General features: G+C 40.8%; 1 long non-coding RNA gene across 2 annotated transcripts in view; it reads left to right on the top strand.

Moving 5' to 3' along the window:
* The window catches only part of LOC141800182 (uncharacterized), a 130734-nt gene that overhangs the window by 76228 nt on the left and 30085 nt on the right, over positions 1-24421 (top strand). For both annotated transcript variants that reach the window (XR_012599302.1, XR_012599303.1), the window contains exon 4: positions 3604-3718. This is a non-coding gene — a long non-coding RNA (uncharacterized LOC141800182). The remainder of the gene's footprint in view (positions 1-3603; positions 3719-24421) is intronic.

The raw sequence follows: 24421 nt of genomic DNA, 5'->3' as shown, positions 1-24421 counted from the left end.
TTTTACCTGATTAATTTCTAATTTTACTCAATTTTACCAAGAAAGTGGATCACATCAGTCCAGTTTTTAGGGCTTTACACTGGCTCCCTGTTTGACATAGGATAGACTTTAAGATAATGCTGTTGGTTTAAAAAACTCTGAGTGGAATAGGGCCAAAATATATCTTCTAATCCAGAATGAACCATCAAGACCACTCAGGTCATCTGGATCAGGTCTGCTTTCAGTCGCCATAGTCAGAACCAAACATGGAGTGGCAGCATTTAGCTTTTATGCTCCAAATATCTGGAACAAACTGCCAGAAAATATCAGGTCTGCTGAAACTCTGAGCTCCTTTAAATCCAGGTTGAAGACTCACCTTTTTACAGCTGCCTTTTATTAGAACATTTTAACAAATCATCTTAATATCTTTTTTTAACCCCACAACTCTTTACAACTCTGCACTGCGACTTTATAAAAATATTTTCTTTTATTGTATCTTTTTATCTGCTTTTTCATCAAATTTTAATTGTTTTCTTACAATTTTTTTTTGCTGTAAAGCACTTTAAATTGCCTTGCTGAAATGTGCTATATAAATAAACTTGCCTTGTTTGTCTTTAACAGACAAAATGCTGGTTTTTGGGTCATTAAGACCCCAAATCTAAATCTATCTGCGCTTCAAAAATCACTAAACTACCGCTGAGTTGCAACAATTCTAATATCTTAAGTTGACATTGAGATAATTTCAGTCACATACCAAGACTTCCAGCTCCCACAGATTGTTAGTACAATAATGCAACAGGCAATCTGTGCTAGAAGAGCTGTGTGGAATACACATTAGCTGATGATTTCAGTGTTGAAATGCTGAGTGCAGAACTGGGCAAGTGAAGGATTTTGAAAGACTGTTTTATAATTTTAGTTTCCGGGTTTCTTTTCCTTCTATTTTTTGGATAAACTGAAAGAAATCTTACTTCATATGAATAAAGTTGTAAGGAGTAATTGGAGGCTTGAGCTTCAGTTAGTAACTTTTTATTTGTGTTGATTTTGAGTGGTTGTTTTAACTTTCTTACTACCTTGAACATGGGTTTAAAAAATTCTGATAACAAAAGGTTACTTCTTTTTTTTTTTTTTTCCACAACAGATGCATCGCACACTGTGATGGTTTATGATAATTTGGCAAGGTTTTTCTTTACACGCCTCTGACTGCAACCCCGCAGCAACATTTAAATAGTGTAATAAAATTAATCCAACCTCTTTCTGATGGTCTGGTTTGCTTTTGTGGGTCATAAAGAAGCATCAGTGTTTATATCACCATGTTTCATTACCAGCTAAAAACTCCTCATTAGAGCTTTGAATGAAGGTATTTTTACAGATGATCATCTCAATGAAGTATTTAACACATTTTAAACATTTACAGGTTTTACAGGGCAGTCCTCATTTGATTCATTTTCATTGTAAGAATCCAACAAACTGCTTTCCTTCACTTTATACTAGCTCTAGTAAAACTGTCTATTAAACTACTCTGAGTTCCCTCTCATTAGATTTAATGCCTGGGTTGCTCCATCTGAGAGCCGACTGTGAAGGTTTGGCATCTGATCCCCTCTGGCGTTATACCGGTCACGAGCTGAGCCCTCACAGGTCTCGACTGGCATGTTAGAGCAAGCTGCCAGCCGAGACGGGCAGTTGGCGCCAGGTCCACTACCAGCTGGTGAGGTTCTGTGCCATTCTCAGGCTCATCTGTCAAAACTGCTACGACTCCTCCTCCTGTGTAGATTTGATTAAAAGTGTCATTTACCTCCTTTGGGTGAGCACTAATCACAGAAAGACATGATTTTGAAAATTTAAAAAAGAGAAGAATGATCTGTTTAGAAAAATCAGACTCAGGGAGAAAACTTTAATTTAAATGAAAACCAGTGTTTCTTTTTTTTATATAAACATATAGAAAGGCATATGATCCCGTTGTTATCACTATGAAACTCACTACCATACATCCTCTCCACTTATTTTCAGCCTTCTCCGTTTTCGCTTTAAGCTGCTTTCCTTCATCTCCTGATATAGTTTCTTTTCGTGTGCTCGTATATCTGCTTCCTCTCTTGATTGATTGGATCTGCAGGTTAAATGATCAGAAAAGCTTTTACAATTATGGGACAACTCTCTTCTCTTAAGGCACCTGTTAAGTTGTTTGTTGCCGGGAGAAACCGACACTTCATCGTGCTACTGTAAATGATTTCCCTGCTCTCTCACCTCGAGCTCTCCTTTCCTTGCTTCATTTTGTAGAGGGGGGATATTTCTGCAGAAGACATCACGTTTTTTTCTTTTTTTTTCACCCAGAAAAAGCATGGAGTGCTAAAAAGGATGTAGTGCTGTTTGAGGACAATCTCTTATCTACGAGTAAAGGTGCTTTGGCTAATTTGTACGACTTGCCACATCCTTCCCAGGCGCAACAGCTGAGTGCTTTCAGAGAAAGACTGATTTGACTTTGGCCATTATCTTTTGATAGATAAGAGGTCTGCAGGTGCTTTTCTCATCCCTCAGGGTGTGGTTTTGAAGATGGAGGACATGTTTTTACCCATTGACATTGATGCAATACAGCCCAGAAGCTAGGGTGCTAATGTCTGTATGGAGTCCACTCAATCCTGGTGCCTAGTGTCCTCTTGTCGCCCCGGCTGCAGCCTGCAGAGCCCTATAACCAAGGACTGTGCCCACCAACCATGAGTCATTAAGGTGTGTTTAGACAGGGCTAGGGGTCATTCTGTTGAACGGTAATGTATCGTCTCAGAGTGGACTCACAAATCAGAGGCAGTCCTCTCCAAACACAGGAAACAGAGGAGAATGAAATGAGGAGTGAAAAGTTGGATGTCTCTGTTGAAAAAGTACAAACAGAAGTGATTTTTGGTACATTTCAGAGCTCATTTACCCAAAAATTATGTGTCACTTATTTAAAAACAACTTTAAACACAGCAAAATGTTTTGGTAAAATTATCGTATTACTCCAGTTGCGAGCAAAAAGGCTAAAACTGGTATTTATCTTGCATAAGTGGAGCAAATCCTGTAGGTAAGTTTTGAAAGGCAAGAGTTCACATGTATTGGGAAAAAAAAAATCACACTTTGCAATTAATTAAAGTAAACCCTTTCAGTTTAGTTTTTACTGTGTTTAAAAGCCTGAAACTTGACCATTAACCTCCAAATGGATGTGAAACACCGCTACTGTTTCTCTTCCCCCCTCTCCTAACAATGTGCCACAAAAAGGACTGTAAAATGAAATGATGAGTTTTAAATGTCTTTTTTCAGGCAAACTCAATTAGCAACATGTTTTTTTCCTCCCCTTTTTGCAAAGAGCCCTACATTAGCACCAAGGCTAGTTATTATTTCCAGCGCGGACATCTTTACAAATCATTTCTCTTTGCCTTTCCACCGCTGCCTCCCGTGTGCCACAATGTTCCAAAGTGGGCTCCAATTATGAAAGCATTAAAAATGCTGGTGAAGGATTTAGGTACATTACACCACTCAATGACATTCTACTCGCCATTATGTTATTAGCAGAGTGCTACGTGTAAAAAGGGCCTTTAATTGAGAAAGTGTTGTAGAAAATACATTTAAAACAGCCTCTGTTTCCCTCCCTCTCAGGCTGGTGCTCAGACAGCTGTGCCTGGTGTGGAAAGCTTCTCATCGCAGATGATTTGGCTGAAATCCCTCACTCATGACAGGTCTTGTAGGGCAGGACAGACCTACAGAACTACAGGTATGCACTCACACACACACACACACACACACACACACACACACACACACACACACACATACACACACTCAGGAACACATGCATCCACAAAAGTTTAGTTACAATGCTCCTCTCGACTTCGAAGACTTTTAGAATTGAAATAAGGGTTTAATAATGATAAGTGTGTTATTATAGATTTATTCACAGGTAATAATCTTAAAGGTATGGGCTGCAGGAATTTTCGTTATTTGTTGGTAAACAGAAATTCAAACTTGGCTCTCTTCATTGGCTTATAGCTAGCGGCCATGCGCACCTACTGCCTCCAACCATGACTACGTGAACACATTCACTAGCCTAGCAACCACCTGCAGCATTGCATTTCTATGTGGGAGAAACTCGAGAGCCGTGCACCTGACTTGACATGTCAGCACAAGCTAACCACATGTTAGCACATGCTAACAAGTTATTTGACACATACCTCGTTAGCGGAAAGCCAATTTGTGTTGTTCCTCATCCCGTGCAGCTCCCCAAGTGCCTGAAAGTGGGTGGCAGTCAAGCTAAGCTTCACCCTCGTTTAGAAAAAAGACTTCTGTTTGGCGTTCCGTCTCACTTTGGTTGTGTTTTTTCTTTCTACGTCCATTTTCATAGCCACTCAGAATAGTATCTCTCTCTCGCTAATCACCACACAAAGTGCTGTGATTGGCCATGCTTAATCTCCAGCTAGAAACTCCCCCAAACAACCGAAACATCAACATACAGGCTGAGGAAAGGGTTTGAGGCAGACACTGACACTGACACACAAAAATAGAGGCACAGAAGTGACGATTGAGCAGGATTATTTGTGTAAAGGTTGACATTTTATTTTTTTGGGAAAATCCTGCAGATTCTGCTTTGAAGTATTCTTAACACAAACTCTGAAACAGAAAGTTCAGATTTTGTATGTTGTCCAGCCAGTGTGTTGTCTGAAAACAAGAGATGCTTAGTTTATTAGTTTAGATAAAAGAGCGTAGAAACACTCTCTATTGAGGATGAAGGAACAACTCGGCTGCCAAAGTTTGTCCATCTCAAGTAAATTAAGCAACAAGAGTTTGTTTTTTTTAATTCAGATAATTTTATTTCTGTATCATATTTTCTGCACATGGCTAATACTGGAGAAAGATTAGCTTCAGTATATTTTATCTTTTAATATTATTTTAAACAGAGAACCTCTACCAGCTGGGCTTTGCTTGCTGAAAAAGCAGAATGGTGCAAAATGACGTCATATCTCGGTATGCTGTAAAAAGCTGTCTCGTTTAAAGAAAAGTTATGTCGAAAAGTTCTGGACTCTATTCATTTGCTTTCACAATAAAAACGTGCTTTCTTTATAGTTGTTTGTGATAGAACGTGTCAAAATAATCTTCCTCTGATAAAAACACCACTCCTCCTGAAGGATCTCCAGATCTGACTCAACATGAGAACTTCTCAGATTGCCTTCAAAGTTCCTGTAAGAAAATGTTACCTGGTTTGACTTAAACAGGAATTTCCTTGTCTGGCGTAGAAAAGCAAGCTGTAATATAAAGACTTTGTGAAGACTAATTGTAATGTCTAAAACTGCTGATGGGGCAGGAGTAGCGATCAACTGAAAAACAAGGGTGTTGTTGGTGACAAAAACAGAAAAGACACAAGAGCTGTTATCCTGGCCACAGGGGGCACCAAAATCCACACCAACCAAAGATTTAGTTGCTTTAGACGAGCTGATGTAGCAATTTGGTTTATGAACACTTTATCTCTCAACTAATAAAATTTATAACTTTAAATTAAAAAAAAAAGGGGGTTGGTAAGGTTTTGAAAAAAATCACAGAAGCACTTAACACCACAGTCACAGTATTCAAATTGACATTGTCTGATGGTCTTTTTACATGAAAAAGAATTGTGCCGTATGGGTGCCGGCAGATTAAAAAACACTGTGGCGTGATTCTTTTCTGCTTTTTTTTTTTTTTTTTTTTAATATTCCATCTTCTGCTAATATGGCAGAGTAACAGATGGAGTTTGGGTTCTGTCCTGCGCTGAATCCACACACCCTATGTGTCATCTGTCATTACATTCAGGTCATTGTTTGGAGCTCAGTGGCAGCGTGACTGAGTTAGCCATGGCTTGACAACTGTCTCTCTCTCACACACACACACACACACACACACACGCACACGCACACACACGCACACGCACACACATGCACAAACTCAGAGCGTCATTGTGTGGCGACCGAGGTGTCCAGAGATGTAGAAACGTATCAGTTGGGATACATTTCTATTTTCATCTTGATGGGCCGGCTCAAGTGCAAATTACATTACACCTCAACAAATCAGGTATTTTTGTATCTTGTTCGTGTGTCTTTTTCTGCAGGAAATCATCGTCCAACCATTTCTACAGCATAACACATGATGTGTTGAAGTATTGTATTGCATAAAACCTAAATTTTATTATCCTCAATAGCAGAATATTTTTCTTTTTACTTATCTAAAACATAAAACCTTCAGTGCACAACATTCGCTCCAAACAAAGACAGAGTAAGCCATGAAAGCAAACATAAAACACAACTCAACTGAGTTTTCTCACAGAAGGATCAGAAGATGCCATGTTGAAATGATGAGTGAGGTGAAGAAATGCTCATAAAAGATGGTTACGTTCTGTATCTCTGCTTCTACGATCATTAGAGTCTCCTCTGCCTTTGACTGTAGATAAAGAATTACAGTGTGTCACTGGTATCTCACTCTCCACCCATCATACCTGCAGAGCATCTGTAGGAAAAATTGCTTGTATGGCTTCAGCGGTTGGATATTCAAATATTGCAGTGTTCTCTTTGTGATGATGGTCCAAGTCTGCATATGTACACCTGGGATTTAGCGAGATAAAGCAAAGTCATAGCATGTAAAGAGAGGGTGCATGGTGCAAGAGTAAAGTTTTAAACTCAGTGCTTGCCATGCACCTATGACAGCAGTAGAGCAGAGTGTTATGTAACGTGAGCACCATCTGGTCCAAAAGTGGTTCGGTCGGCATCGTCAGAGCTGAGAGCGTCAGAGCAGCCTACAGACTTGAGTCATGAAGCCTGAATGCTTTTTTTGCATCACAGTGCCCTATATTTCAAACATCCTTTTCATTACAAGGAGTTACTTTTGTGATTTGTCACTTTGGGACTTTCTAATTTAATCCAGAATTTTGGACTGAGTTTTGCTTTTGATTCAACTTTTAAGGCCCTGTGAAGACTCCGTAAGTGATTTAAGAATAACCCCAGATTTCTATGTTCCCCTTTTTAAAATCTATGTCTTAAACAGTGTTGGGAATAGGTAAGGAAAGGTATGTTGCTGTTATCCGATCTGGGCCACTCAGCCAGGCACAAGACAGGAAAAACTGAAAAATAAAATGTGGGGAAAAGTGGCAGACACACAAGTAATGATGAAAACAATCATGTTGACATGTCTTTTAAGAAAGAGCTGGTGCTTAAGTAAACTCTTCAGTTACAAAATCACACAGCTTCCTGTTAATGTCTTTGTGTAAGCCACAGGCAGAGGAAATTTCTTGCAGAATTTTTGGATCAAACCATCTAGTGGGAGAGGGGTGGATGCGTTTTGAGGTTTAAATGTACGGCACAAGCAGCTGACTTCTTTTGACTTGACAAAATATTAGAGATGACATTACTAAACTTAAAATTAGGGGTTGATCAGGTGAAATTACAAGTTGGGAGTGGAGTGGAAGACAGAGTTAAAAGCAGAAGAATCCCTCCTAAATGGAAAGTGTCGGCAGGTGTATCCGACCTGGCTTGCTCAGCCAGACGCAGGATAGGAACTGTAAACATAGGCTGTTTTCGAATTCGCATACTACACTAGCAGTGCCTACTGATTCGACCAAAATGCAGTATGCAGTATGCAGTATGCGAACAAACGTCAGAGTTGTAGTATGAGAAAAACACCCGGATGATGTACTGAATCGGGAAAAATCCACAGTATGCATCGGACCAGTCTGCTTCGCATACTGTTACCCACAATGCAACGCGCCTGGTCCCATATCAGCAGTGAAAATGGCAGAGAGCGGAGCAACAACAACCGGAGTTGCAGAGGAATATAAATATAAGAGCCATTTCTTTTTTTATCTTTAAATCCTCATCATCTCCACCACTAAAAGTTAATATAAAATGCTCTCTCTGGTAATATATTTGCAGATAAGTTACTCGTGGTTTGTTTATTTTCTACATTTTCAATAAAGTTTTTTTGGGAAAAAAAGTCAGCCGTAGCCGACTTCCGTTTTCTTCGAACTGAAGACCAGCGTAGCATACTACAAAAATTAACCCAACTGAACAGCCATACTACATACTGCTTGTTAAAGTAGTATGTAGTAGGCACTGCCTACTACATACTACTTTAACAAGCAGTATGTAGTGGTGAATTTGAAAACAGCCAGAATATGCGCGAGTCCGGAGCGGTCTGTTGGGTGGAAACTGGCGTTTTCAGGATAGGAGTAGGCCTACAGGCTCTACATTGATCATTTTTAGGATGGCAATATACAGACACGACTTCGACGTCAAAGATGTAAAAAGCAACCGTAGGCAGTACATACTGCCGACTGTTTTTGCATGCAGTATGTAGTATGACTGTTCTGTTTGGTCTGTTTTGTAGTATACTACTCTGGTTTCTAAAGACACTACACTATAAACTGAGTTTGCAAAGTTGGCTTTTTGTCACTTTTCAACAAAAGTGCTATGGAACTACAAATACATACATTACCTAGAGGAGAAAAAGATCCACTCTCTATTTCTCTGCCTTTGAAACAAATGCACATCTTTGCAGAAGTCACGTCCTTATGACAGCGAGTTATGGTTCTCATGGGACGCAGTGTCTTTATCCCTTATAGTATCTGGAATTTGTTACATTTTGCATGCTACTCCTTCTCTCCTCCATCCTTCATCCATTCTTCATCTATCCTCCCATTTTCCCATCCAGCCACCCAGTGCTGAAGCTCCTGCATGCAGAGGTTGATGGGACAGGCTGTTATTAATGCCTTTGTAGTTTAGACTTTTTAGATGCATCTCTGTGGCCTTGGCCTAGACCTGCAGGGTCAGGGTTACTATATAGGCTGCTGATTATATATGTATGCATAAATCTAACTACAAGCTGGCTGGGTGGTGTGTGCGGTTTGTTCATACGTGTGTTTGTGGAATCATGTGAGAGATGTATGGTGAACAATGTGTGTGTTCATGATCATCTGACTAGAAGTACGCATACGGTTTCTGTATTCTACTTAGCAACCCAAAGTTTATTGCTCAAGTGGCAAAACCTTCTTTGCACACACAGTGTGTCCATACTCTTGCCTTTCCTGGCTTTGCATCATGCTTCAAATGCATGTTTTATTTTAAGGTGAATCAAATAAATTCTTTGAAATCCATTTATTAATAAGAACTATTGACAAGCAGTATCGACTGATGCTCAAGGGCCTGAATCCAATAAAATCTGTTAACCTTGTGCTTGTAGGGAAGTGTGGAGTCAGACCCGCAGGAAAAGCACATGGGAAGATGTGGACTTATAGTTTGCGCATGTTAAGTAGATTAATACTACACAAATGTTGTAAAGATGCAAATAATTCTGACTAAAGTTCAGTTTTCTTTCTGAAATACATCAGAATTATTTCTGATTTCTCGTACCCGAAGCTAGATACTTTTGACAAAACTGACAGACAGTTCCCTCTCGTAATTCTTCACACCTTCCCACACTAATGCTTCCACCAATGGATAGATCCACATTTTTACTTTTGTCTGTGTGTGTGTGTGTGTGTGTGTGTGTGTAGTCTGCCTTTCACAACTGGTTAGGGGGCTAACACCTCTTTCAGGTTAAGTCTCTTTTTTTCCACCTCAAGAAAAAAAAGCAAACGAATAGCAGCATTTTGTGTTCCCTCCCTCCTCCCTCCTTCCTTTCCTTGCCCCACTCATCTGTCAATGAAAGACACAGTTTTGCCACGAGGCATTGTGTGTTTAGCGGTGGTGCCAGCAACTGCCATTTGGGTGCAGGGAGGCAAGGGGATCCACCCCCTCTGAACTGCTGCCAAGCCAGCCAGCTTGCACCTTCTTTAATAACTTCCCCCGAAGGCACTTCCTTCTTTTTCTCTCCCTCCCTCCTCCCTCTCTTTTCTTTTTTCCCCTTTCTCTCATTCACTCCCACCCTCCTGCCTCTTCTATTTTTTTAAATGACTGCAGTTTTCATGGTTAAAGCTGTGATGCTGATAAGAAAGGTAAGGCTGCTTTTAACTGACAGCCTGACATCAAATCTCTGCGGAAAAAAAAACACGCAAATGAAAAGAGGGCTAAGAGTATGTGTGGACTTGCACACTGGGGCGTAAAGAGCTTTCTTTCAGGATAACATTTTGTTAATCTTATCAAAAATCCACCTAACGCTTCAGTATGTTTATTAACATCTAATTCAATTTCATCAAGATAAGTCTTGATACCATGCTTATTTAAAAAAAAATGTTCGTTTTCTTGTCTTGAACAGGGTGCTGCATATCCATATTTTCGATTTTAATCTTTTTTTGACCATCTAAAAAAGTATTGACTCTAACACTCTAAAATTATGTAGGTTTCATACAGAACAAGTTCCTTATCTATGTGTTGGGTTATTCCTAGAACTCATTAAGTTGACTATAACAAGCAATGCTTTATTCGAAAAATTTTATTTTTCTTGCTATGGGGAAATAGAAACACAATTTTGCTTGTAAAATTCTGCATTAAAGAGTTTCATACCAAAAAAGATCCATGTCTCAGGTAAAATTAGTCCAGAAAGACAACAATGTAACACTTATAGCCCTGTTTGCTATTTAAGCTCTTTTTCTGATCCAAAAGTATGTGCGTCATGGGTTTTACTCACTGCTTTATATGGCGGTGGGCAATGGTAGCATTTGGGTTATTCAACACAATAACAAATAATTTATATTTTTTGAAATAGGGGATTTTTTCCCTTTTTTTTGGATTTCCAACAAAACAAGTCCATAAGTTATTGCATATTCTTCAAATTTATATACAGTCTCTCAACCAAAGCTGATCTCAGTAATGGACACAAAGGAGGAGAAAGAAAAATGAATTCCCTTGAATCTTCAGATCTGACTGATCTGAAGTGAAGAAGCTCTCAAAAACTGTGAAAATTCTGCACATTTAACTCACTGGCTGAAGTTGCCATCTATGGATGTCAGACTTGTAAACTAGCGCACTGACAAACTGACCCCTGTAGGTGGCAGCGGTGCTCTCTTCGAATAGGAGATAAGCATAGAATATGAGAAGAAGATGCGTGACGATCATAGCTATACAAAAACACTAGATGACTCAAGCATACTGGGAGTCAATGGGAAGCAAAGTCGTCACAATGGCGACCATCTTTGGACAGGGCTGCTCAATCACCCATGGCATTTAAGTCAATGGAGCATGGACTTTGAAATACCTGTCGATTGCTCAGATTTTAAACAAATTTTTAAATGGCTTGGTTTGTTATAAACATACTTATATTACGGCATACTTAAAAATAATTAAAACCATTGAATTTGATGTAAAAATTACATTGAGTACATAGGTAGCCACATTAATAAGGTTTGTAACAAACCAATCTATTTGTAAATCCGTAAAGAATTTAGAGTTACGAGTGTTTAAGTAAAGCATCCAACTCGCCTTCGTCTAAAGTACAGCGCACTAGAGCAGTCCCCTGTCCCAAGATGGCCGCTGGTGACAATGCTGCCGACTCTGCCTCATGATATATAATGTATATATGCCATGTATATATCTATAGAGACAATGGGAAAATGTTGCAAGTCGGACAAGTTCAGGAAGCCCACACTCAGAGTATGTTGATTGTGAGAAAAGACGATGGGGATCATAGAGAGGATCAAAGGATGGAGCCCTAGAGACTAGTGCCAAAAACTTATCAAAGCTTGTTTTCTATATTTTTTGGTAAAAAAAAATTGGTATTTTGGGTGAAAACAGTCAATGCTCTACTGCTGATGACTAACAAATGGAAGAAGTTTGAAACCAACTAATTTCCCTGATGAAAAAAGAGTCTACTCTTTTTTGGGGGGGCAGTTTTGGTATTTACATAATCGTAGAGCACAATATTTGACAGCTAAACACGGGATAGGAATTTGTGGATGAACAATGTAAAATTGTATTTTTCCCCAATTCTGGCTAACACAAGCAGAGCTAGCACTCTTTGCAGGGTTACGTCCTCCTCTAGATGTCTGATTTCTACAACTAAATACTGTGAAAGGTGCTGCGCAATGAAAGGCCAATATAGTAGAGCTATCACTGAAGAGAAGGTGCATTTGATGAAAAAAAGGGACCTCTAAATCTTATAAATTGAAATTTTGGGAGTAAAATACTTCAGTTAAAAGCCCACAGGTGACAGAGAATGAAAAATAACCCTAAAAGGTGGCGAAGGCCCTCTGAGGACAGGGTTAACTCCCACAAAAACATCCCTCTATGAACTCCCCACCTGTCAGTTCCACTGTATAACACCATGGCCCCGGGACAGACGAGCTGGAGGGGAGAGGTAAAGAGGAAAAACAGGCAGAGGGATCCAGCTAAAGCACAGTAGGCAATCGCTGTCATATTAAGGGTGTGTAATACTCTATGTCACCTCAATGGCGTATGGCCTATTAAGGCTATAACCTCGCACACTGTGCCGTTTATTTTGTCACTAGGGATTATTTGGAACAAACAGGCTTGCTGGGGAACGTGTGCTTGTTTGTGTATCCTGTTTGGGATGAAATGTATTGTTTGTGTACTGTGTAAGTCAAATTATCTTTAGAGCATTTCTCTTTAAATCCACCTTGTTTTTACGTGTGCCTCCTGTGTGTTTGTGTGCATTTGGTGTATGCTTTCAAGGTGTGTGAGACGGTTTATTAAAGGGTAGCAGTTTGAGAAGGAGGGGGGGCTGAAAACAAGAATGTAAATACAGACGTGAGCTCACACCACCAGCAGAAGCAGCAGCACCTCCTCTCAGTCGTCGTCCTCCTCCTTCTCTCCTGTGTGAGGGTGAGCCAGCTAGGGGGTGACCTTGCCCGCTGTAATTAAAGTGAAACACCTTGACTTGTCACCATTGCCTGAGACAGCTTAAATCTCCCTAATGTAAATGGAGGCTGCCGCTGACGTGCTGCTAGGCATGGCCGCGGAGAAGATACAAGCGCTGGTGATCCATCTCTGTACCAGTGCACACACACACACTAACTTACCACACATACATATAAACCCTTTTTATTTTTTCTCACCCTCCTGACACACATACACATACATGCACACAGAAACATACACAGTCTTTCTCTCCTCTGTGTTTCAGAAACACCCTCCCTCCTCTCTCCTCACACCCATCCTTGGCATTCTGCAACCTCCAACTCATCTTGCTGTCCACTGCCTTTTTTTTAAATTCCACAACCCAGACAGAACAATGCTTAGCTATAAAGCAGCAGCAATGCCCCATGGGACTTCTCAGGTGTTGTGGTTATTGGAAGCACAAATGTATGGATCTTGGGTGATGAAATTAACAGCCATTTTTACAATAACATAAATGATTTTCCTATAATAAAAGGAAATACTTGTAATGCAGTCACTACAGATATTATTTGCAGACATTAGATTTGTTTCATATCATTTTCTTGGAAACCTCTTGCCTTGTTTTGCTGCCTGTGTTTTTAGGATAAATTGATAGATCTTGTTTTCTTGCACACATGGCTCATATCTACTGCCAGTCTCTTTGTGCGTGCAGTTGGATATGGATACAGAGATGGCAATTAGCGGTGAAATTCTGTTGACTTTGCCCTCCAATTAAAGCTCTGTAATACAAAAGTCTTGTTGACCCTTTGTCCTGCCCTCCATTAGAAGTCATGGCAACACTCTGCTGAAAGACAGCCTACTAAATTCCAGGCTCATTTGCAGTTTGGGGAACCAGGGACCGCCTGAAACGACAACAGAAGCAGGACTAGGGGCTCCTGCCAAAAAAGCAGCCCTGTCTGAATGCCACCATGGCATGTGAAAGAATGCTATGTGCCCCCCGTGCCAACTTTACCAGTTGCCGTTGCCCTGTGCCAGGCCCCCCCACCTCTCTCCCGTGCCCTGCCCAGGCAGCGGGCACCGTGACAGGAGCCAGACGCCCATCATGTGTCTGCACCAGGCAGCATGCCCTCTTGCCCTGATCCCTGGGGCAGTGAGGGTACTGTCCCGTGGTCTTCCCAGGAAGATGCCAAGGATTGTGGGTGGTGCCAGGCAGCGTATCTGTCCCGCAGAACAAACATGCACTCTGATGGGCTTTGAGGAGGCCCAGTGGTTTCACAGCTGTGCCAACTCGACGGGGAATTTTTCTGGCGTTTAGGGTTGTTTCACTGTGTTTCTTGCCCTCCAGTAAAGGCCCTGCTGTGGGTTTCTTTGCTGCTTTGGGAGATGCTTAGTCAGAAACTGTAGATGCAGTTTAAGAAGTCTTTGATCACCTTTTAGTGTCTGCTTTATTTTTGGTTTAAAGCAGATATAAAAGTGTGAGTAGTGAGAGCGTAACAATGTCTTAAGATACAGGGCAGAAACGTGTGATAAAAAGGGACTTATACTCCACTTTTCGAACAGAAGAGGTATATATCAAGACTCTGAAGACTAGGCTGGGATTGGAAGTTTATTAGGAATAATGATACATCTTTAAATGGCACTATCACCAACATTACTCTCACAGAAAGGGTTTAATCACCACTGCCTGAATGGTAAAAAAAAGGCCACATCACAATGACAGGCAAAGTTACATCTCTGCCAGAATGAAAGCAGAAACAGAAAGGGCGTTTGACAAAAAAAGGCTTTCAGTAAACACTGCCAGTGCTTTACACTGACTACAAAAAGACCAACTTTCACCAGATTCATGTTCAGTCTATCTCTACAGTTTGGCTCGGTGCATTTGCAGCTGTCAATACTCACTGGCTACGTTTTCAGAGCTGAACACGAAGCAGCACAGCCATATAGCTGAAGCCATGATAATAACAGAATCAATTGTTTTCTGCCTCCATGATGAGCTTCCCCTCATCTGTTTTTGACAATGAACCTCTGAATTCAACGAGTTGCTCCTGCATCTAGCAAAAATAGAAGTCCTGTGTGTTTACTTGAGAGGGCTCTGGATTGCTGGAGCTGGTACACAGCAGAACCACAATGGAGTAAACTCAGTGGAAGTGTACAAACTGACTTGAGTGAAACCTATAAGCCATGGCAGAGCAGCATATGGAGCGAACATGGATCTGGTAGAAGTTTCCACATTCTAACCATCTGACTGTCAGCATATTGTGATTGTCACGCAACACTTTAGTCCTACTTTAATGTTATACTCCCTTTCGGCAGACTGTCTGCTACAATTTGGTGTTAGTTGCAGGTTTGTACCATAATTTGTTACCTGACAGTGTTGAAAATTATGATGACCCAGTACATATTTCATATTCTGGATCTTAGTATCCAGAATATTGCCAGGATCTGGATCGTACTTTTACATCTGTCAGAAATTGTTGTGGCCTTGTCGTGTACTCTTTTGCAAAGCAATCCGACCATGTAGTGAAAACGGCCCTATCTCACAATGATAAAGAATCTTTTAAACAAAATTCTAGATCCAGATGGTAATCCAGATCACCTCCACAATGTAATCACTTCTTCCTCATCCCATTTTGAACATTTCCTGAAAATGTCACCAAGATCTGTGTATTACTTTTTGAGTTATGTTGTTCACAGACAGACAAACTCTCCCAAAAACACAACCTCCCTGGCAGAGGTAATAATGTGTTCTTGAAGTTATGAAGAGTTTGGATATTGCAATGACAGAGACCATCCTAGCAAGTAGCATGATCACAATCATCACTCTGGATTTGGGTGTAATGCTTCATGATGCAGTAGACTATTGCCAGTATGCATTTCACAAGCTGAAAAAAAAGCATTGGAGTTAAAACTTAACCAGGTATTTATTTCATTTCTGGGATTGGCCTCATATGGAGCCTCTGTGATTGCTTTTGTGATACTTTCAGTTAACTAGTCTTTATTTTGTAATTCAGACCTATTTCACATTGAAGTTAATACACAAGAGTAGCTCATTGCCACACACTGTTTCCCAGTTTCCTGTGTTATCCATTGCCCTGTCCTCTTTAAATTCAACATAAAAGTCGAACTATCCAAATAAGGATGTTGGCTTTTGATTTACATGCAACTTAAATATATTGATGATGTAAACAGACATTCTGAAGGAATGTTTAAGTTGACATCTCTGTCCTCATTCGGCCCTATGACTGCTTTATTGATGACTCAGCGTCAAACATAAAGAGGGCAAATGTCATAACGTCATCACTGTTGCTCTTTTCTCTGCAGCTTGTGGATGAGTCACTTCATTTGTAGTAGTAAGAAAAGAGATTCACTTGTGTAAGCAGACAGGTAACGTGCCATGTCTTTCTCTGGATATTTTCAGATATGATACGTGTGATTAGACTGTCCCTTGTGACATTTTTTTTTAATTTGAAAAGAGATCAGAGAAAATATACCTGGGAAATATTTCTTAGATATTTCTGTAACTTGGATTAAGCTTTGTCAGCCATATTTTGTCTTCAGTATCATTAGTTGACTGTTTCTTGATACTTAATGGGGAAATATTGAGTCTTGATTTTACTACCGGAGCGTAAGAATTTTCCCGTCCGCACAAAGACTTGAAGGCACAGACTGAAGACAAACACTGTTTACCTGTCTGCATACTGTAGCATTACAGACAAGTACAGGTTTAGACAGCAAGGCAACTGAGAGAGACAACAAACAAGCATGCTGCTATTGTGATGGACAGCCTCCACTGTGAGGTTCAGTATGTCAATGTGTTCAGTGTGTGATGTAGCAACTGCTTCAGCCACGGGGGTCTGGAGAAGAAAAAAAAAGAAGTGTGAGCCAGAAAGAGAGAATAACGCGTGGGAGAGAGAATAGAGAAAGATGGAATGAGCAATGAGCTCAGGTGGGTCCGACATCTGCATTCACTTCCTGTCTTTTTCTGATGGGAGGGAGGAGGAGGAGGGCGAGGAGAAAAGGAGGGTTGTGGGGATGGAGGGGAGGGGTTGGTTTGAAGAAAACAAGCGCGAGATGAAGGCCTTTCTGGAGGCTACAAAAGGAGCTGTACGCTGAAAAAAGGCTGGGGAACCCTCAATGGGGCTGAAGAACACACAGACAAAACTTGGGAAGGAAGAAGGCATGTCTTACAATGGCACCGGGCCCCATGCTTGGTTCAAAGAGCCAGTCAGAAACACAGAAAGAGGAAGAGAGCGAAAAGACAGAATGGAAATGATGGACCTGCTGGGAAGTATAGTAGTCGTAGCAGTAGGAGGCGAGGCTGGTATACATACTGGGCAAAAGGCCACCGAGTTTTCTCAGCTATTCATTTGAAAACAAACTGTGCGGCACAAGCAGGCGCAGTCAAACTGCATCTGGGTGTGGAGTGGATTTTGTTTTGGTGCTTAATAAAGAGAAAAGACCCACCGGTGCTCCCTGTGTGGCCCTGCGCTAAAAGTCAGAGCAAAGAGTTCAGGAAAAGGGAAGGGGAAGAAAGATAAAACAAATGGGAAGGAACGGTGGGAAAGGAAGTGAGAGTGAAAAGAGGAAGCAGTATTGATGATGTCATACATGTTCAATGATTCAAATTATCCATGTTTTCATAGAAGTACTGCAGAAAATTAAAGTCAACTTTAGACTTACTCTAACCCAAAATACGGGAAATGCACCAATAATGTGAATCATCACAGTCCCAGAACTGAGGTCTGTCACTTTACCCAACCTCCCACCTCAATGCGCTACTCACAGCAGATGAGGACTAACAGTATAAGATATCCTGCTTTGAAATGATCTCCTCTGTGCTCTTGTGTAGTTGTGACTAACACAAGCTCTGCTACTTCTAGACGAGTCATCAGAAGAAAAGTTACTTCAGTACATATGTGTACAGCATATCACCCTCCCTTGATCTCTCTTCACTGGCTTTTAGTGGCAGCTTGAATCAAAGTCAGATCTCTACTTGTGGCTTAAAAAACATTGACAAGAACAGCTCCTGCCTACCTGGGTTCCTCATCCAGGTCTACACTCCTTTTCGACCACTACACGACCACTGCTTGTGAAAGCTGCCTGGTGCCCCTGGCCCAGCACGGCTCCAAATCTCTAGCCAGACTCTTCTCCTCTGCTGTGCCTAAATGGTGGAATGAGTTACCTAACTCCATACAATCCACAGAGTCGCTTTCTGCTTTTAAGAGATGTCTGAAAACGCATCTGTTCAGGGAACACTTAAGCACGTAAGCAGACCCTTCTCCTCTTTGTCCTCGGGTAGAATGAGTCAGAAGGTCTCAGACCCAGCTCTTAGTGAGTATTTAGCACTGATCATTGAATGTTGTTGAAGGTTGAACTGTATTGTTGCAGTTATGAATTGTGGTTAGTTATGGGTACATTATTCCACATGGGGGAAAAAAAATCATTTAGTGGACAAAAGCGTCCGCTAAATGAAACTACAGAACTGTGGGCATCTGTGTTATGGCAGTTCTACAGTTCTACATTTTCATTTAGCGGACACTTTTGTCCAAAGTGACTGCAACACAAGCAAGAATTTAGACAGAAGGAAAACCGTAGTGCTACAAAGGGCCTGTACCAGAAGCTGTGTGGCCTGTTGTGTCAGGCAGGGTTGATGTTATAGAAGGCATATCGACAAGATCAAGCAATTGAACCTTAAAGGTCACCTTAAATGTATAAGGCTCACAAAGTAATAATTCAAATGTGTATAATATATGACTATGGCAATTATGCTATGAGGCTAAAGATTTGCATTATTGTGACCAGTGATGATAGGACTCAAAACTCATCAGTGAGTGATGTCACTTAGGTTACATCTTTGTATTAAACAGTGGTATACAGGTGTGTATGCCTACCCCACAAACCTGTTGCCACCTCCATGGGTACAATGTCATCCAGTTGCACACACTACACAATATAGGAGGTTGAAAAAAAAGTGTGGTGATAAAAAGCATACTGGAATCCAAATCAAAGAATCAGGGAATGCCAGCCCTTTATTGTGAGAAAAGATGTACTTTGTATGAGTGTGTGATCCATTTTTAGCAACCACCTGAAGAGGATCAAAGAAGGTTTTGATGACTAAAATATTTTATAGCAGAAAGTAAATACACAACAGCTGCCGATCAGTATTTTGCTCTACTGCACACTTCAACCCATGATTTTTTTCCATTGTTCTAAACCTGGTTTTATTTTATTCAATATCTTTTCAGCAAATTGGATCAAACTGAATAGGAGTCAAAGAATTGTACTGGAATGGCAGTTAGCCCAGGCATTTTGTGGACAGAGCACACAAAGAAAGAAAGGGAGTGACAGCGAGCTGTTTCTATGTCCTTGGGATGCCAGTGTCATTGTCAAGGCTTATCACAATCTAGGGGCAAAGAATGAGCGCAGGGGGGAGAAAAAGGGGGGACAAATAATGCACAAGGCTTTAATAAAACTTTATCAGGAGTTACCTTAGCTCTGTCTCCCTGCTCTACGCCACCCCACACCCCACATCCTCCAAACCCCCCCTGCTACCCTGTGACACCGTGGCACTAATATTCAAAGAGCTGGGAGTGCGCTGCTGCGGGAATCACGTTTAACTTCACCAATTTCTTATTGCCTGTCAGTCTCTTTAATTTGATCTGGCGTCGGACAGTTACCGTTTTGGACAGCAGAGTCATGGCACATATTGGCAGGGAGACTGGCAGCTAATAAAAGCCAGCCTGGTATTTACTCCCCTTTTCCTTTTATTTATAATATACCTCAATATTGTTATTATGAATATATATGCATTTAAGCCTCACCTATCTCTCTCTCCTGGTGGCCTCCCGGTTAATAATATGTTATTGATTTCCATACCGGACTGGCTATATATCTGTTTTAATTTCAAGGCCTTATCGCTCCCTGTGATTCACAGGAACCCTACCTTTATTTCTTTTTTCTTTTTTCCTCCTAAAGGCATTATTAAGTCTGTGTAGGAGTATAGGTAACATGCTTCTTACAGTCTGACTGGTTACTTTGTATGAGACAGAGATGCTCATTATAGGCCCCACATCTTTCACAAGTCAGCCTTCATCTTTCCTCTGACAGATTGGATCAGGGGCAGATTGGGTCAGGTAGTGAGCCGGGATTTAGGCTTTGACAGATTAGAAGCGAATAGAATGAAATGGAAAAGTTTTATGGGAGGATATTTTGCGGTACATGACCGGGGCATTTCCAAACTCTACTGGCATTGGAGTAATCAGATGATAATTGGTTTTAATCATCCAAGTTCTGGACTTCATTTCCTTACAAATTCAACCAAATGGGAGTCACCTGGGACGAGTTGCCTCACCAGCAAAACCTTTGGCCAAGCCTATTGGCTGGTTAGACCTCTGAGGGCACCTCCTCGCCCTCTATCCCCTTGGCCCATCTCCTACTACCAGAATTATAAAGGGATGAGGATGAAGGAGAGGAGGGAAAGGGGCAGGAGGAAGCAGAAGAAGACGATGGCTCTGTGAGAAGGAGGAATAAGCAGTGCATGTATATATGCGAAATATATGCGCCATCAGCAGAAAAGGGTCTTAGTCAGCCGTTTGCTGGGCCTTGCCGCATGCTAAAACACATAGAGGCAAAGCCCATTAAAAATGAATGCCACACGATAATCACATTCACACTTAAAATTTAATGTTGGTACGCTGCGGCTGACAAAGAGAAGGCGGCATAGGGCACCGTAATTATGAACGTGTCTCCTGTACTTCGCACTTCGAGGTGACGCCTTTGCATGGCCTCTGGTTGTGTTCTCTGATTCATGGGGAACCGGACCAGGGCAGGGCGTGTAGAGTAATTGTTGAAATTAGCTTAAAGGACTACAAAGACCATCCTGACATCTTCATAAGGGGAAGAAACTCAGTCATGACTTAATCCTAAGTGGAGTGAAGGATAAATCCTGCATTAAATCTTGTCCAAACATTTTTTATTCATTGTGTATCTTTTAGGAGAGTCTCTCCCTGGTGGTTCTGCATTTTTTACTGTTCAAGATAATTGTTTTGAACTAACTGTTGAAATATAGAAGAGATTGTCATTTCTGTAGTGTTAAGTCACCACAAAAGTTCTCTCTTGACAATAAACACTCACTGGCTACTTTATAAAATACACCTGTTAACTGTTAGTTAATGCAAATATCTAATCAGCCAATCACATGAGAGCAACTTGGTGCATTTAGGCATGTAGACCATAGACCGTAAAAAAAAAAAGGACCTCATCTTGCTCGGCTTGAAGTGAGGTCAGTACAAAAACTGCTCCCTTTGGTGACGGGCTGCAGTGTAGGTCAAAAAATCTGTGTCTCCAGTCATTCCAGATGGGCTGTGGTCAAACTTTGAAAAATTAATACAGCTTGTAGAAATGTTTCTCACATGGTGGTTTGAATATATCATTTGCCTGCCTTGTACTCAAGTCCTCTTTTTTTCCTATTTTTTATTCTTTATTATTACTTATAAGAGCTTAAAAACAAGGCTTTACGTCATGTTTAATGATGATTGACATGTCCTGTTCTTGTTTATTTTTTCCGGGGATTTCAAGGTATGTTGAGAGGTAGAGTCAAGAAGTGATTAGACTATCGAAAGAAAAATAATTAATACAATTTTTGTCACCTGGCTCCACTGAGATTCTCCCAGAATCCCTCATAATCTCTACTGCACAGACTCTGGTGGGATAATTTAGCTTCATAACCGTACAATGGTAAATATCGGAGCCACACTGTCCAATCTTTATACAGTCTATGATGTAGACATGACCGAGATGACCTGTTGAAGTTCAAACTGAATTTCGGCGGTTTTGGAGGCCAAAGGGGGTCCAACTTGATACTAGCAAAGTGCACCTAATAGGGCTGCACGATTATCACAATCGCAATGTCAGCACATGCAGTTCAGATTTTTCTCCATGATAACCAAGCAAGTCTGTAGACTCATCATGACACAACTTTTTTTATTAAATCGCAAGCACAATCGCAATCGCAATACTGTCCACCTAATCGCAAATCGCACCTTTTCCCCAAATCGTGCAGCACTAATACAGTGGCTGCTTAGTGTATATAAAAAGAAGGTCTAACATTTTTTCCTGTATTATTTAAAGAGACTCAACATCTATTAACACTCAGCAGCAGTAGCAAGGAACATTTCTTTTTTACAGGCAGGAGCTCAAGCAAATACAGACTTATTGTTAAACAGCATTCTGTGATGATTTGGATAGCGGAGCCAAAGTATGTCTGAATTTGTAACTTTGTAATAGCTTGCCTCGCTTCCAAGGCTTTAAAACGTGTGAGACATCGTTTTTAATCATCATACCATCTAGTTAATCTACTGAACTGTTCCCCTCACCATGCCTTCTGTACTTCTCACTTTTCCCTGTTCACCAGAACTCATTTCTTACACATGTGAAAATGTCTTTTCTTTGACTGTACAGAAAAACGAGAACAAACAGAGCAAGTCTGTCACCTACCAGTTCACCTTAAAGCTTGCTTGCACTGAACCCCCCACCCCTGGTGAGAGTGCATAGGGTCTTGGGGCCCTCATTTGGGACGGCAGGAGAGACAATCAGTGGGTGGGTGGTGGCGGGAAGGACTGTGCAGCGGGCGGGGGGGCACTCTAATTTTAGCTCAAGTGGGCTGAAGATGGCTGAGAAGTGCACTTCCCTCCAAAGAAGGCAAATTAATGTTCTTCTTGCCCAAACATAATATTGTCAGAGAGGTGCACAATAGGAGCCTCTCACCAGTGTTTCCTTGTATATCAGCACGAGTGTGTGCATTTACAGTATGTGTGTGTGTGTGAGTTGCTGTGACGCCACCACTTAACCTTCCATCCTCTGTCCATAAGAGGGAAGGAACCTCCGCTTGGTCCTTCTTCAAGGTCAGGCCGTAGTTTCTGAAAGACACTCTCTCAGTCAATTTTACCGTCTCATTCAAGCAAAGGATATCTCTTTTAACCTCTTCCCCTGCTCCTCCATCCCCCTGTCAATTACAAAAACCCAGGGCATCTTCTTTCTTTGACTGAGGTCCTTGGAAAGAGAGAAAAGGACAGAAAAAAGAAAAGCAACACGTTTGAATGAATGAAAAGACAGAGCAGTGCTACGTAGGGCAGCCAGAGGTTGACTGGTTGAGTGCAAATAATGTCTTTCATCTTCTTAAATGCAGATTACATTTGATCTTTTACTGTTTTCACATTGTTTTTATTTTTATAACTTTGGACACATACAGAACAGCTTCTTAAAAAGAATAACTTTTTCATATAATTTGATGTAGCTCTACATCAGATCTTTCTCCTAATACCTGTTTTTTTTTAAACATACATATGTAAAGCTAAAAATTATGCAAAACTTCTCTATTTTGAGACACCTAGACCACTAAAATGAATAGACAAGTGTCAAACACTGGGTGAGGCTGCGGTACCTATAAGAGTGAAGTTTTTCCTTTATCTAGGTCACAATATGTGGAACAATTTCAACAGATGGGCTGCAGAGTGCTCCCCAGGCGAACAGAAGTTAGTTTCTCTCTCCCTTTCTCTTACTGTCACCCCTGTACCCTTCCTCTGCCTTAAAGGATTTCATCATTGGTGGTTTGATGAAGAGAAAATTCAAGCACACGTCACAACACAGGAGCAAACAGTGAGGACTTTGTCAGAACAAATGCAAACAAAGTGTGGCCAAGTAGGTCAGAGACAATTTCAGTTGATTGATCTTCTCTGCTAATGCCAAACAGCTTATTCTGGTTTTGCTATTGACTCTTGTCTAGAGCTGCCGGTATCCCCCCAAAACTTGTTAAATTGCGGTAATGTCTTGGTACATCAAACCTCAATCATCCAATTACCCAAACAAGAGTCAATGGCAGAAAAAGCTGTTTGGCTTTCGTAGAGAAGATTTGGCAGTTTTCATGGACAATACCCACATACTCAGCTCTGCTGCTCATCGTACAAAGACATGTTCCTTACAAATGTAGCTCCATTTAAAACTAGAAAAGCACTCAGAGAGCACGGACCTCTACTGAGCATATTGTGATTCTTACGCAACACTTAAGTCTTACTTTAATGTTATACTCTCTTTCAGCAGACTGTCTGCTACAATTTTGTGTTAGTTGCAGGTTTGTACAATGACTTGTTACCTGTTGAAAATTATGATGACCCAGTACATATTTCATTTTCTGGATCTTAGTATCCAGAAAATTGCCAGGATCTGGATCATACTTTTATATCTGTCAGAAATTATGGTGACCTTGTCTTGTATTGTTTTGAAAAGCAATCCAACCATTTATGGTGGAGTTATATACACATATGGTGAAAATGTCCCTATCTGACTATGGTAAAGAATCCTTTAAAAAAATCCTGGATCCAGATGGTGATTCGGATCACCAGTAAAATTTAATTACCTCTTTCTTATCCTATTTTGAACATTTCCTGAAAACTACATCAAGATCTGTTTGCTACTTTTTGAGTTATGTTGTTCACAGACAAATGGACAAACTCTCCCCAAAACAGCGCAGGTAATAAACAGGCTTTTCAATAGAAATATCAAAAGGAAAAATGATAGTACAGCACCAATCAGGTAGGGTAAATGCAAGAAGCCTTGATCGAGAACTGGTGTTAAAAGAAAATTATGTTGGGGATTTTGTGCATTAACCTCTATAT

The sequence above is a fragment of the Halichoeres trimaculatus genome, unplaced genomic scaffold (assembly GCF_033239565.1).
Source record: "Halichoeres trimaculatus isolate MK-OKI-2021-1 unplaced genomic scaffold, fHalTri1.1 fHalTri1_scaffold_12, whole genome shotgun sequence".
Lineage (NCBI taxonomy): Eukaryota > Metazoa > Chordata > Actinopteri > Labriformes > Labridae > Halichoeres > Halichoeres trimaculatus.
The sequence above is the reverse complement of the archived record's forward strand: the minus strand, read 5'-3'. Positions and strand labels throughout refer to the sequence as shown.